Here is a 12,076-nt window from a genome sequence, read left to right on the forward strand (position 1 = left end):
ACTAGGATTACTCCTTACGATGTTTTAATTGGGTGGCCCTGTGAGTTATCTTCTCGTGTTCTCGAGTTCTACAGGTGACGCAGGAGATAGGACAGATAATCCAAGAAAAAGCCAATTCCCGTTCAAGTTAATCTCCAACCTCCCTGATTAAGAACCTATTACTCAGCATCATCGTTCTCCGCTACCGAAGCGTCGGCGTCTTGTTTATAGCTTTGTTGACTCATCGCTCTGAATGTCGGTTGCTTTGAAAATAACCATAACATAGTCCAGATATTGGTAATCATAGATGTGCGGGATGCATCACTGCGTTCATTACATTGAATTGTTGCAGTGTGGAATTTCTGGGAAGTATCGATCGACAAGCGGCTCCGGTATTTACGGCTTTAGGTAGGGGGTCTACTTCTTCCAGCTGCTCGCATTCTTCGACTCCGTGGCTGCATTGAGCGGTCATGAAGCAGTTCTAAGTACCTTGATGTTACGTTATGACGAGGCTAGTTTCGAACGCCACACTGAGCTTTAGAAGTGAACACTCCCGTGAAGTACAAACTCGTCTGGGGCCCTCCTTAGCCGTGTGGTAAGAGGCGCGGCTACAAAGCAAGGCCATGCTGAGGGTGGCTGGGTTCAATTCCCGGAGCCGGTCTAGGCAATTTTCGAATTGGAAATTGTCTCGACCTCCCTGGGCATAAAAGTATCATCGTGTTAGCCTCATGATATACGAATGCAAAAATGGTAACCTGACTTAGAAACCTCGCAGTTAATAACTGTGGAAGTGCTTAATGAACACTAAGCTGCGAGGCGGCTCTGTCCCAGTGTGGAGATTTACTGCCAATAAGAAGAAGAAGAAGAACAAACTCGTCTTATGACAAGTGTTTGAAGCTGTTTCTAGAACAAATCTAATACATTTCAATTCTTGCGTTTTAATCAGGGATTGAATTTATCATTTTATTATCATTTGGTATTCAGCAAATAACTCATTCCAGAGGTGGAATTCTGGGGCAGCAGGGACTTTGTCCAAGGGCTTGACGACCCCTCCCCATGGCCACTGCGAGTTAGACCGGGACCATCGTCCCTAACCCCTAATCCCAAGGCGTCAAACGACCCGTGCCGAAGGGATGCATGGCCATTAGACTGGCCCAGATTACTATGGAGAGAAAAAAATGTTGTCGAATTCCACGGGCACCCCCCAGAATTGTGTCTTTGGGTGAGAAAATCAATCTCTGAAAATTTCAGCTCAATCGCTTGTTGCATAAGCTGGCGCATTTGATTTGAAGTTTGTATGGGGATTTCAGCCAAAATGTATAGGAAAATACACCTCCGTCACTCATTCGATCTGGAAATTGGTTCTGATTGCTCTATTGACCTCAGAATTGCAAAAACGGCAGTTGGTATGCTACAGAACAATTTCACAGAACATTGCATGATGATTAAATGAACTTTTATAAAATTTTCGGCTGATTTATTAGGAGCTGATTTGTGTATTTTTGGGTTTTTTGATCGAATCGCATCAGCCGAAACCTATATAAAAGTTCATTTAATCATCATACAATGTTCTGTGAAATTGTTCTGTGGTATACCAACTGCCGTTTTTGCAATTCTGAGGTCAATCGAGCAATCAGAACCAATTTCCAGATCGAATGAGTGACGGAGGTGTATTTTCCTATACATTTTGGCTGAAATCCCCATACAAACTTCAAATCAAATGCGCCAGCTTATGCAACAAGCGATTGAGCTGAAAATTTCAGAGATTGATTTTCTCACCCAAAGACACAATCCTGGGGGGTGCCCCGTGGAATTAGACAACTTTTTGTTTCCTGGGCCAGTCTAATGGCCATGGGGATGAAATAATAAGCTAAGCCTTCAACGGAGCCTGTGGGGTACCTGGGCACTCTCCACAGTAATTGTCCCTTACCGCGTCATGCTGGGCTCTGGCGTGGTGGACCTCTTTTCCCGAGCAACTCGTGGGACCAAAATGAAAAACCAAGTCAATTCTTCAACTAGTGGTAGTAGTGTAGGGGACAACCCCTTCGCAAGAGGTGGGTTGTTCAGGTCTCCGCCTAGGAGGCCAGAGGCAATAGTCGGCAGCTCAGTGCGCAGCGCCAGCGTGGGTCACTCAACCTTCCTCTCGGCTATAAAAACGCCGGTAGGGGTTATTGACGGCCCATGGCTTGTGGAGGCGATGAACCGCAAACGCGATGGGCTTTCAGCCTTCGAGGTGGCGACGGAACAGCTGGACGCTATCATCGACTTTGCGTCATCGAAGCATAATATGACGCAGAAAGGTCCGTCCACTCAGGAAAGACGGTGGTAAGGGGTTACGGCAGGCTGAAAGTTCTCAGCCGCACCAGACCAGGGAAATAGAGGGGGATTCCGCCTCCTGGAGCCTGGTCAAGAACAAGAGGAAACCGAAGACGTCAAGGGCCGAAAAGAAGGCCCAGGCGAATGAGGGTAGCAAGAAGTCTAGGGTAGGCGCCAATCGCTCCAGGGGCGATGCCCTAGTCATCACGGCGGACGAGGCTAAGTACTCGGACGTTTTGAAGGCGATGAGGAGTGACGTCAAGCTCGGTGAACCCGGCGCCGACGTACGTCGAATAAGACGTACCCGGATGGGCGAGATGATCCTCGAGCTGAAGCTGGACGTCTCGCAATAGGGCGCCGCCTACAAGAAGTTGGCGGAGGAAGTCCTAGGCGAGACGGTCAAGGTGAGGCCACTCACGACGGAGGTGAATCTAAGGGTTAAAAACCTGGACGAGATCACCGAGACACTGCGGCGACAGTGTGAAGTGGAGACGCCCACCGCAGCCGTTCGGCTACGGAAAGGTCCGGCAGGGACGCAGGTAGCATTGGTTCAGCTATCTGCAGCGGACGCCTCCAAAGTAGTCAAGTTAGGGAGCGTCAAGGTGGGATGGTCGGTATGCCCTGTGGGCATATACGAGCAACCCGAAGTTTGCTTCAAGTGCCTGGGACCGGGGCACAAGCAATGGGACTGCAAAGGCCCTGACAGAAGCAATCTCTGCCGACGCTGCGGATTGGAGGGACATAAGGCACAATGCTGCACGAACCCTCCCAATTGTTTGATTTGTTCCAGCAAACCTGTGAACAGCAAGCACCCATGGGGGGTTCGATGTGCCCGGCGTTTAAGCGTGCTGCAAAATCACAGTGCAGGTAACGCAGCTGGCTTGCTCGGCCTCGCCCGAGTGTTTGGTGTGCGCAGGTTTAGAGGAAACGGCGGAACACGTGTTGTTCGTGTGCTCACGTTTTCGCGCAATGCGTGACCACATGCTTGCCACGTGTGGTCTGGACACTACCCCGGACAACCTAGTTCGGAGGATGTGTAAAGATGAAGTTGGCTGGAACGCCGTTTTATCGGCTATCGCCCAAATCGTCTCGGAGCTACACAGAAGGTGGCGCGTGGACTCAAGGACGGCTAGTTCAGGCGCAAATAAGAGGTGGTCCAAGGGATCGGAGTCGGCTTCATGGGTCATACCGGTGGTCATGCTCTGTAGTCGAACTCGATCCTTTTATCGAACAAGTGGCCGTGCGATGAACAACATGGTATCGTCGCTTTCGCGGCGTTGGTCAACCGGGCGGGTTCCGAGCCCGAGGACAGAAAGGGGTCCTCGTCAAGGCTGGGGCAGGCGTAGGCACCGCGTCGGCAAGTCCCTCTGTGTACTGGCGAATAGGCCCTATCGCAGAAAGGTCAATTTGGGGTGCACGCGGCATCATCATTCTTGCTACCAGTCGTGCAGAGGGAAGCAGGCGCGAAGTCGACCCTTCCCACCTTCCGAGGACATAGGGCGTGGTAAGGCCACCTGGAAAGCCGGCAACGCGCTGGCACGATACCATGGTGTTCTTCTAACCTCGAGGGTGCGTTGTGCACTGGCCCCCCTTTGAAGCATTACTTTCTGCTTGTACCGAAGGGATGTAGTCCTGCCTCCCTCGGTGATCCCTAACCCCGCACTTCCTGGTCAACCCAGGATGTCTGTTGAGCAGATTTCCCCTCCATTGCTTAGGAAGACCCAATAAAACCACCCCAGCAACAAAAGGTTACTTGAGTTACCCTCTCTACTAATACCCTGGTTCCCCCAGGAACTGCCTCCCAGCATTACTTCTGGGGGATAGGCAGTACTTAATGTACTCTCTCATTCACGCTCACACAGGCACTCATCCCGTATGAGTCTTACTTGGGTGCTCTCTCTAACACACCCTGACACTATTTCTGATGCACCATATGAGTCTTACTTGGATGTTCACCACTAACATACCATGTGAGTCTAACTTGGGTGTTCACCCTTTACGCAACATGTGAGACTAACTTGGATGCTCACCCTACAACCTGATTCACGCTATAGCATACAAATCTGAGACTTATTTGCTCACTTTAGCACGCCCTGCCACTCCTCCTGACACACCATGTGGGACTTACTTAGGTTCTCATATCTGACATGCCATGCGAGTCTGACTCTGCCATGCCTCGAGGTGTCGATAGCGATAGGTACCAACAGTTCTACGCTACGACCCTCCTACCTCAGCATAAGCAGACCATACTAACACCTTTGCGCTCACTCTTCTGCCATGCCTCGTGGTGGCGACTGCGGTTGCCACCCGCTTCGACACTCTTACCTAGACATATGCAAACATCTCATTCACTTCCCCGCGCTCAGCCTGTTTTCGCTCTAACCAATCACAAGTTAGTCATGCTTGTCGACTGCTGCTCGGCGCACCAGATTCTCTGCAAGCTGCAGACAATCTGAGTGGTTGCAGTCGAAACTGCGTTCCACTTCTCCACCGCTTGGCACATCCTCTGGATAGGGGTATCAGGGGTTGTGTCCCGACCACAAACGTCTAGCATAGCTCTTCTTTCGACGTCGAAACGAGGACATAGGAACAGTATGTGCTCTGAAGTTCCGTCAACACCTGGGCAGTCAGGGCAGACGGGGCTCTCCGCGTGCCCAAACGTGTGGAGGTACTGCCGGAAGCAGTCATGGCCTGACAGGAATTGTGTCAGATGGAAGTGATTTTCCCCATGGGTTCTCTCCACCCAGCTCGATATGTTAGGTATCAGCTGATGGGTCCACCTACCTTTAGAAGAGTTATCCCACTCGCGCTGCCATCTGGCAACCGAAGTCACCCTGATGCGTTCGCGGGATCCTCTGGTGCCACGTAGCTCGAAACACTCCTCGTCTTCCCGGGTGACCAGCCCAACTGGCATCATGCTCGCAATCACGCAGGCGGTACGCAGATATCACTCTGAGACACATTAAGCGGTACGTGCTCTCTAGCTTCCGCAGGTGGTTACTCCCAGAGCTCTCACCCAGGACGGGCCGCCGTACCTAGGAATAGATACAGCAACGCCTGCCAGTAGCCTACGTCTACTGGCACACACCTTGAAACTGTTGGACATCATCCTCGATAATGCCGTAACAGCAGTCGAAGCCCTCTTGCACACATAGTCGACATGGCTGGTGAAGGTCAGCGTGTCGTCTATTACGACCCCAAAGGAGCTTCGAACTCCGCTTTGATCCGATCGCGACTTCACCCACGTGAATCACTGCATGTTGAACCGACTTGCGATTGTTAACGATAACCACCTCCGTCTTATATTAAGCGAGCTGCAGGCCTCTGGCGCTCATCCAATCCTCCGTGCTGATCGCGTGTGCTGCGGTCAGTTCTACCTCAAGAATTGACTCCCCGGAATTCCACCTCTGGAATGAGTTATTTGCTGAATACTAAATGATTATGAAATGATAACTTCAATCCCTGGTTTTAATTCGCCATAATAATCATAAGGCGATAACAATACTTCCAACTTACCAATAAGCATTTGTTTACTTTGCTCGATATGTAGACGGTTTGACAGTTTAATAGGTAGATTTGGCTTCACTCTTTGCGCAACTCTATATATAGGTAGACCCTGGTGGTGTGTACCGTGAGAGATGTTTTATCGACAGTGTTGAATAAAATAAACCACGGTCCTCAAATTAAACCACGTGTTTTCGAAACCAAAGTAGGGACGTTCCGATACTTCAAAATATCGATATTTGATTCGATATGATAATCGAATCAAAGTATCGATATCACCGATATATTGGAATGAAAATATCGATATATCGGATAATCATATGGTATTTCAGAAATGAGAATATTAAGAATATATTTGTTGAAGTAATTCAATTATTGTCGTATTACCATATCACCCTAATTGCAATAATTATTAGAAATTGATGCAAAAAGTTCAGGTGGTTATTTTAAATAAACTAAACTAAACTTTTTATCTATTACTTAATCCAATCTGCTTCTAGAGTGTGCCAGTTCAAGAATAATCGGTGGCGGCAATCGTTATAGTTTTAACCGGTAGCGCCGGGTTTTTATGGCATGATACTGACATCACTCACTATTTCACTCAAAAAAATCAACTGAAGTTGCGAGACATTTTTTTGTATTTTTCCTCTGGTTATTCTGATTCTTAACAGCAGAAAATTCTCTTTTCAGAATTTTGATGAAAGTTTTTTTTTATTTAATGTTTCTAGAAAAATCTAAATTTTCACGAAAAAATACAGTGAAATATTCTTAACTAAAAAAGATAATTCTTATAAACATTCACGAGAAATTATGTTTTTGTTTAACACGAAGTTTCCTTGAGTTTCGGCAGGAAATTCTCATCAAAATTTACGCTAAAACTTCCATTAGAAAAAAAAAATCAAAATTTCATCAGAAAGCTTGCAGAAATATTTTGAACTTCCTAAGGAAATTCTTTTTAATTCCTACAGGGCATTTTTTTGAATTTCTAAAGGAAATTTGCATATATTTTCATTTTTTCTAAATTCCCATTTCCATAAATATCTTCTTGGTTTCTAAAGTTAATTCATCTAATTTATCATAAGAACACGTCAAATATATAATTGAATCCGTGAAAGGATTCAATGACCAGTGGCATGGCAAATGTTACACAACGCGCGTCAATGCAAAGTATCAAATTGTCAAAACTATTTGTGATGGAAGCGCACACTTCACACCAAATGCTCCGAGAAAAATTATCTAAACCATTAAAAATACGACATTCCAATCCATTTTGAAGTATTTTTTTTACAAAATACAGTGCAATAATTATTTTTTTGTTGCTTTGTTCGGATTCAATATATCGATATCGAAAGCAAAAATATCGATATTACCGATACATTGAAAACAAAATATCGATACAAAAATATCGGATATCGAAACAAAAATATCGATATTCCGATATATCGGAAGTATCGGAACGTCCATAAAGTCACTCAGAACCACGCGATGGCATGGTAGCATTGAATTTTTAAATCAAAGAAGATAGCAATAATGAATTATCAAAAACGAAGGAATTGACCTGGTGCGAATGTACGAATGTGTGGTGAATCTCTTATTTATAAAAACCGAGAATTGATTCGATCATTTGGTAATTTAGGTTCGAATATTTAGTCAGTTTGCCAATAACTTATTTCAGAGGTTGAATTCCAAATGTGTTGAATTGTGGGTTTTAAGTATTTCATCCAGAAACATAATCTCTGTACAAGTGTGTACAGTGTACTTTATTCATAATTTCATGAAGCACTTTAAACGAAAATATTCTAACATCAAACAAGTATGGAAAAGAACGAAGGAAGTAAATAGTAACTGCCATGTATCTTGAGCACGCATAGGAGAACAATTTTTGGATCATACAAATATCTTACCGTATGTACTCTCGTATGCATCAACTTCCCAACGAAGCACACTTGAATCACACTCGAGCCACTTCTAACTGTCATGTTTTCCTGTTCCAGATGTGACACCAGGGTGCAACATCAGCAGCTATCGAGAATCCACCTGCCACAAGCTGAAGTCGGTGAACGGTGAAAAAATATCCGAATGTGTTCCCCGAGCGAAAGTTGCCATCAGTGACGGAGTGTTGATAATGCTGTTTGCTCAGTGGGTCCTCTATAATCAGGGCATCTATCGGTGAAGTGATAACAGAGAGTCCTATTTCGGGACGACGAAATGTTTGACGAGCATTGAGCGTGAAGTGTAAAAAAAATCTCTAATGAAGTGCTACAAACATGGCCGGCAAATACGCGCACCAAATGGATATAGGGGCTGATGCTAAAGCTGATGATGTGTAAAATGTGTATCAAGAAAAAGAACTGCAGAAAAAGGTGAGTGGGAAAAGGAAACAAAATTCAATTACCTTGATGTTCAATTGAATATTATGTGAATGTTCAAGTGCCACTCAGCAAATATATAGATGTGCAATGTTTCAATTCGATTTGTTATTCAGAGTTTCCATAACAGTGTGTAGCTTTATGTACGAAACGAGAAAGCTTTCTACTGTAGCGCATTTTTTCTGGTTGATCGAACATTTGAGTGTATCGTAAAAGATATTTCTGACATAATGCGAATCGTTTGGAACATATATAGCAATGTCAAAATGTTAGTCCAGGAACCGTTACCGTTAAACTTTTTCAATATCTGTAAAGCAAAACGTGTCTATAGAATTTCTTTTCACATTTACATGAGTGTCATGCATATGTGATACTGAACTACAAGAACTAGGCATATGTGAACTAGCTTTTATGCAAATATTGTAAGACACAATTTTGCAAGTTTTTGTTTTCATAATATCTGAATACTCAGCACACATGTTTTGTATGAGAATCTTATAATTTCACATATGCCCAGTTGTTATACTCATTTTGAAAGTAGTTTCTTATTGAAAACTGTTAGAAAATTTGCCAAACGCTGGTTGACAAACAACTTCGACATGTTCTAAGAGGTTATCTTTTTGTAACTTATGATACAGTGTGCTGTGTTCACTAGCCCAATGTTTAGGAGCTAGTCATATTATTACAAAAATCTTTAAAAAAAAAATAATATGGTTGTTTTTAGCTACGAGAAATTGTGGCGACACCAATAAGTCGATCACCAAAAAAACATGACCAACTGACATCTAATCTTATTACAACAAGCATTATACAATCCATTTCTACTGTTCAAACTTGCGCTGTTATTGGAGCATTACGCAAAATGGTCAAATATGTGCTGGTTAAGTCCATTGGGGGACTGTGAGCATAAGCAATAAAATATGCAAAAGAATTTATTGATTGCTCGGAACGTGCCCGCACTGCAGACTACGTTTAACTACATATAGCACTATGTAGCACGATTGCATCCACTGGACTAGTTCTACCTTGGCATTGGTTGATTAATGCGCGCTATAAAATGTGTGCCATTTATTTTTTTAAAACCCGTTGGCTGATGTCTGGTTGAATATTTCAAATGACATTTACGACCAATTAATCAGAAGGTAAATCCCGAAACCATTTCCAGTACGCGTAAATGGCCAAGTCGATCGAATTGTTCAGCAAGAAAACTTGTATAACGGACAGTCGATAGCACATGTACGGCTCCCAGGTGGTTGTCATTTTCCTAGCCACACATGGATAATCATCTCAGGTCAGAAGGGAAAAGCCGTTGCGATCATCAGCAAAATTGCCTACATTTTTCATGGCGATAATGGCGGTGCTATTTGGATTCCAGACTGTTGGCGGTACTACTTGCCTAATGCAATAGGCAATCAAGCGATGTGTGCAGCAATTACTCATGGGATCGAATGTGTATGCAGTGGACATTATGTAACACATTTGTGTAATCGAGATGTATATCTGAGATATTTCTCATAAATAATTGTTGGGAAACTGTAGTGGAATTACTGCACCTACATTGATTAAATTAATAAACATCACGGTTAATGAAAGATTGCTTTAAGGCGCTTGTTTATATCTAGGCATTCAATCACACCATCCTTGTTTATTTTTTAAATGACTCTTTTGATGCTTTTGTTGAATTCCATCAATGTTAATAGCAAAAATAGCAGTTTAGTTGGCAGCGTAAATACAATTGAAAATCACATCACCACGATGTTTGATATAGCGATGAAGGCTGCTAAGGAAAATATGGAAGCAACTATGAAATCGATGTCAGCAGTTTTATCAACTGACCTGCGCAACTTAAATAATGATAAAAATCAGCTCAATCAGCTGTCCATTGACACAGCAGCAAGTTTCACAATGAACTCCAATCCAATGCTGGGACTGGATATACTTGATGAATTAAAGTCTTCAGCAGAGAACATTATTTCTAACCAACATGCCGCAACAGAATCAATAACTAGTGCAATTAGTTCATTGGACAGCCGTTTAAGTGATGTTCATATTTCATCAGAGCCACCGTCGGATCCTAGCTCAAATTCTGAGCCATTAATTAACATTGGGAACCTTAAACCACCGTCCGATCCCAACACTGATTCAGAAGCAGTGAACCATAACTCAACCTTAACCTGCCGTGTGTTAGGATCAAAAAAAGTTTGGCGAGCGGATTGGACGGAGTACGATCTACGCGAATATCGCCGCACTCAGCAAATAAAAGCGAGAGACAAAGCTATTAAGCGGAAAAAGCAACTGAAAAACCAGCGCAACAGATACAACATTCAAAATAACCGACGGGTCGAAAAATGCCATGAAGTGAAATCCAACAACAACATCTATCCGTTCCCGAGAAATTCGACGGAGCGCAATGTGTTCATTAACCAGGGAGATATTTATGACAAGAGGAATCATACAGCGAGCCTCCCTTTGGACAGAGAGTTATTAGCTGCAGCCAAACTTCAATTTTCGGGACCACCGCTATCAACGAATGGATCATATGGACCTCAGGGGCCATACATTAATTTTCAGAGAGGTGAAGTATTGAACCCCTACCCTACTGATGAACGGCCAACATATTTAAACCGAACATGTGCAACTGAAAGACGCCGATCCTGCCAGTGTTTTTGCCGGAACTGACGCACTCCATAGAGGAAGCAGATAGGCCTAATTTTATTTGTGATTGTATTATTATTAATGACGATGGTGAAAATCACACTAATAATGTAATAAATGAAAACAGTGCTACAAATAGCAATATTCAGGAGATTTCGGTATATTGTCAAAATTTCAATAGGATGAGAAGCGCTGCTAAAATGACTGAAATCCAAAATAATGTTTTAAGTACATCTTTCAAAATGATTTTAGCGACTGAAACAAGTTGGGACGATAGTGTTAAAAATGAAGAAGTTTTTGGTAATAGTTACAACGTTTACAGACCGAGGCTACGAACGGTCTGGAAAAAAAATCAGGAGGAGGTGTTTTGGTTGCAGTATCCACAATTTTCAATTCAGAAATAATAAAAACGGATAAATTCAATGATTTTGAACAAGTGTGGGCTAAAGTACAAATTTCAGGTGAAACTCATGTTTTTGCTTCAGTTTATATTCCTCCAAATAATGCTCGCAGAGATATTTATGATAAATTTTTTGGTATCGCCGAGCATGTTTTATCTGGCTTGCCTCCTGAAGTAAAAGTGCATATATATGGTGATTTTAACCAAAGAAATGTAGATTTCATACCGGACTGTGACAATGAGAGCATTTTACTTCCAGTCATAGGGGAAAATGAGCTATTGCATTTTGTATTCGATAAAATTGCTAACTTAGGATTAAATCAAATCAATCATGTGAAGAATATCCAAAAGTGTTATCTAGATCTACTGCTGACTAACTGTTATGAAGATTTTTGTGTAAATGAATCACTAGCTCCTCTTTGGCGAAATGAAGTATTCCACACAGCAATTGAATTCTCTTTGTTTGTACACGTTAATGATATACCAATCGAATGTGAGTTTGAAGAAATCTTCGATTATCAATCAGCCAACTACGGAAATATAAAGCATAAACTGAAGAATATAGATTGGCAAACTGCTATAAGGAACGAACAAAATGTTGATAAAGCGACAGAAAAGTTTTATAATACATTGCACAATATAATAATGGAAGAAGTGCCGGTTAAAAGACGGAGAAGTCATGCTGTTTCGAAAAATCCAATTTGGTTTACAAGAGATATTAGAAATCCTAAAAATCGCAAGCAGAAAGCACATAAAAACTACAAGAAGCATAATCTTCAACATTATTTAGAGGAGTATCTCAATATTTGTGATCAACTGAACTGTGCTATAAATATCGCATACAATGAATATA

The 12,076-nt window shown here is 42.9% G+C and overlaps 1 protein-coding gene across 4 annotated transcripts in view; it reads left to right on the forward strand.

Moving 5' to 3' along the window:
- LOC134211662 (uncharacterized) overlaps nucleotides 1-12,076 on the forward strand; it is a 353,136-nt gene that overhangs the window by 44,953 nt on the left and 296,107 nt on the right. For all 4 annotated transcript variants that reach the window (XM_062688770.1, XM_062688773.1, XM_062688772.1 and 1 more), the window contains exon 2: nucleotides 7,794-8,162. The gene's annotated coding sequence lies outside the window, so the exon portion shown is untranslated. The remainder of the gene's footprint in view (nucleotides 1-7,793; nucleotides 8,163-12,076) is intronic.

Source organism: Armigeres subalbatus, chromosome 2, assembly GCF_024139115.2.
Source record: "Armigeres subalbatus isolate Guangzhou_Male chromosome 2, GZ_Asu_2, whole genome shotgun sequence".
NCBI lineage: Eukaryota > Metazoa > Arthropoda > Insecta > Diptera > Culicidae > Armigeres > Armigeres subalbatus.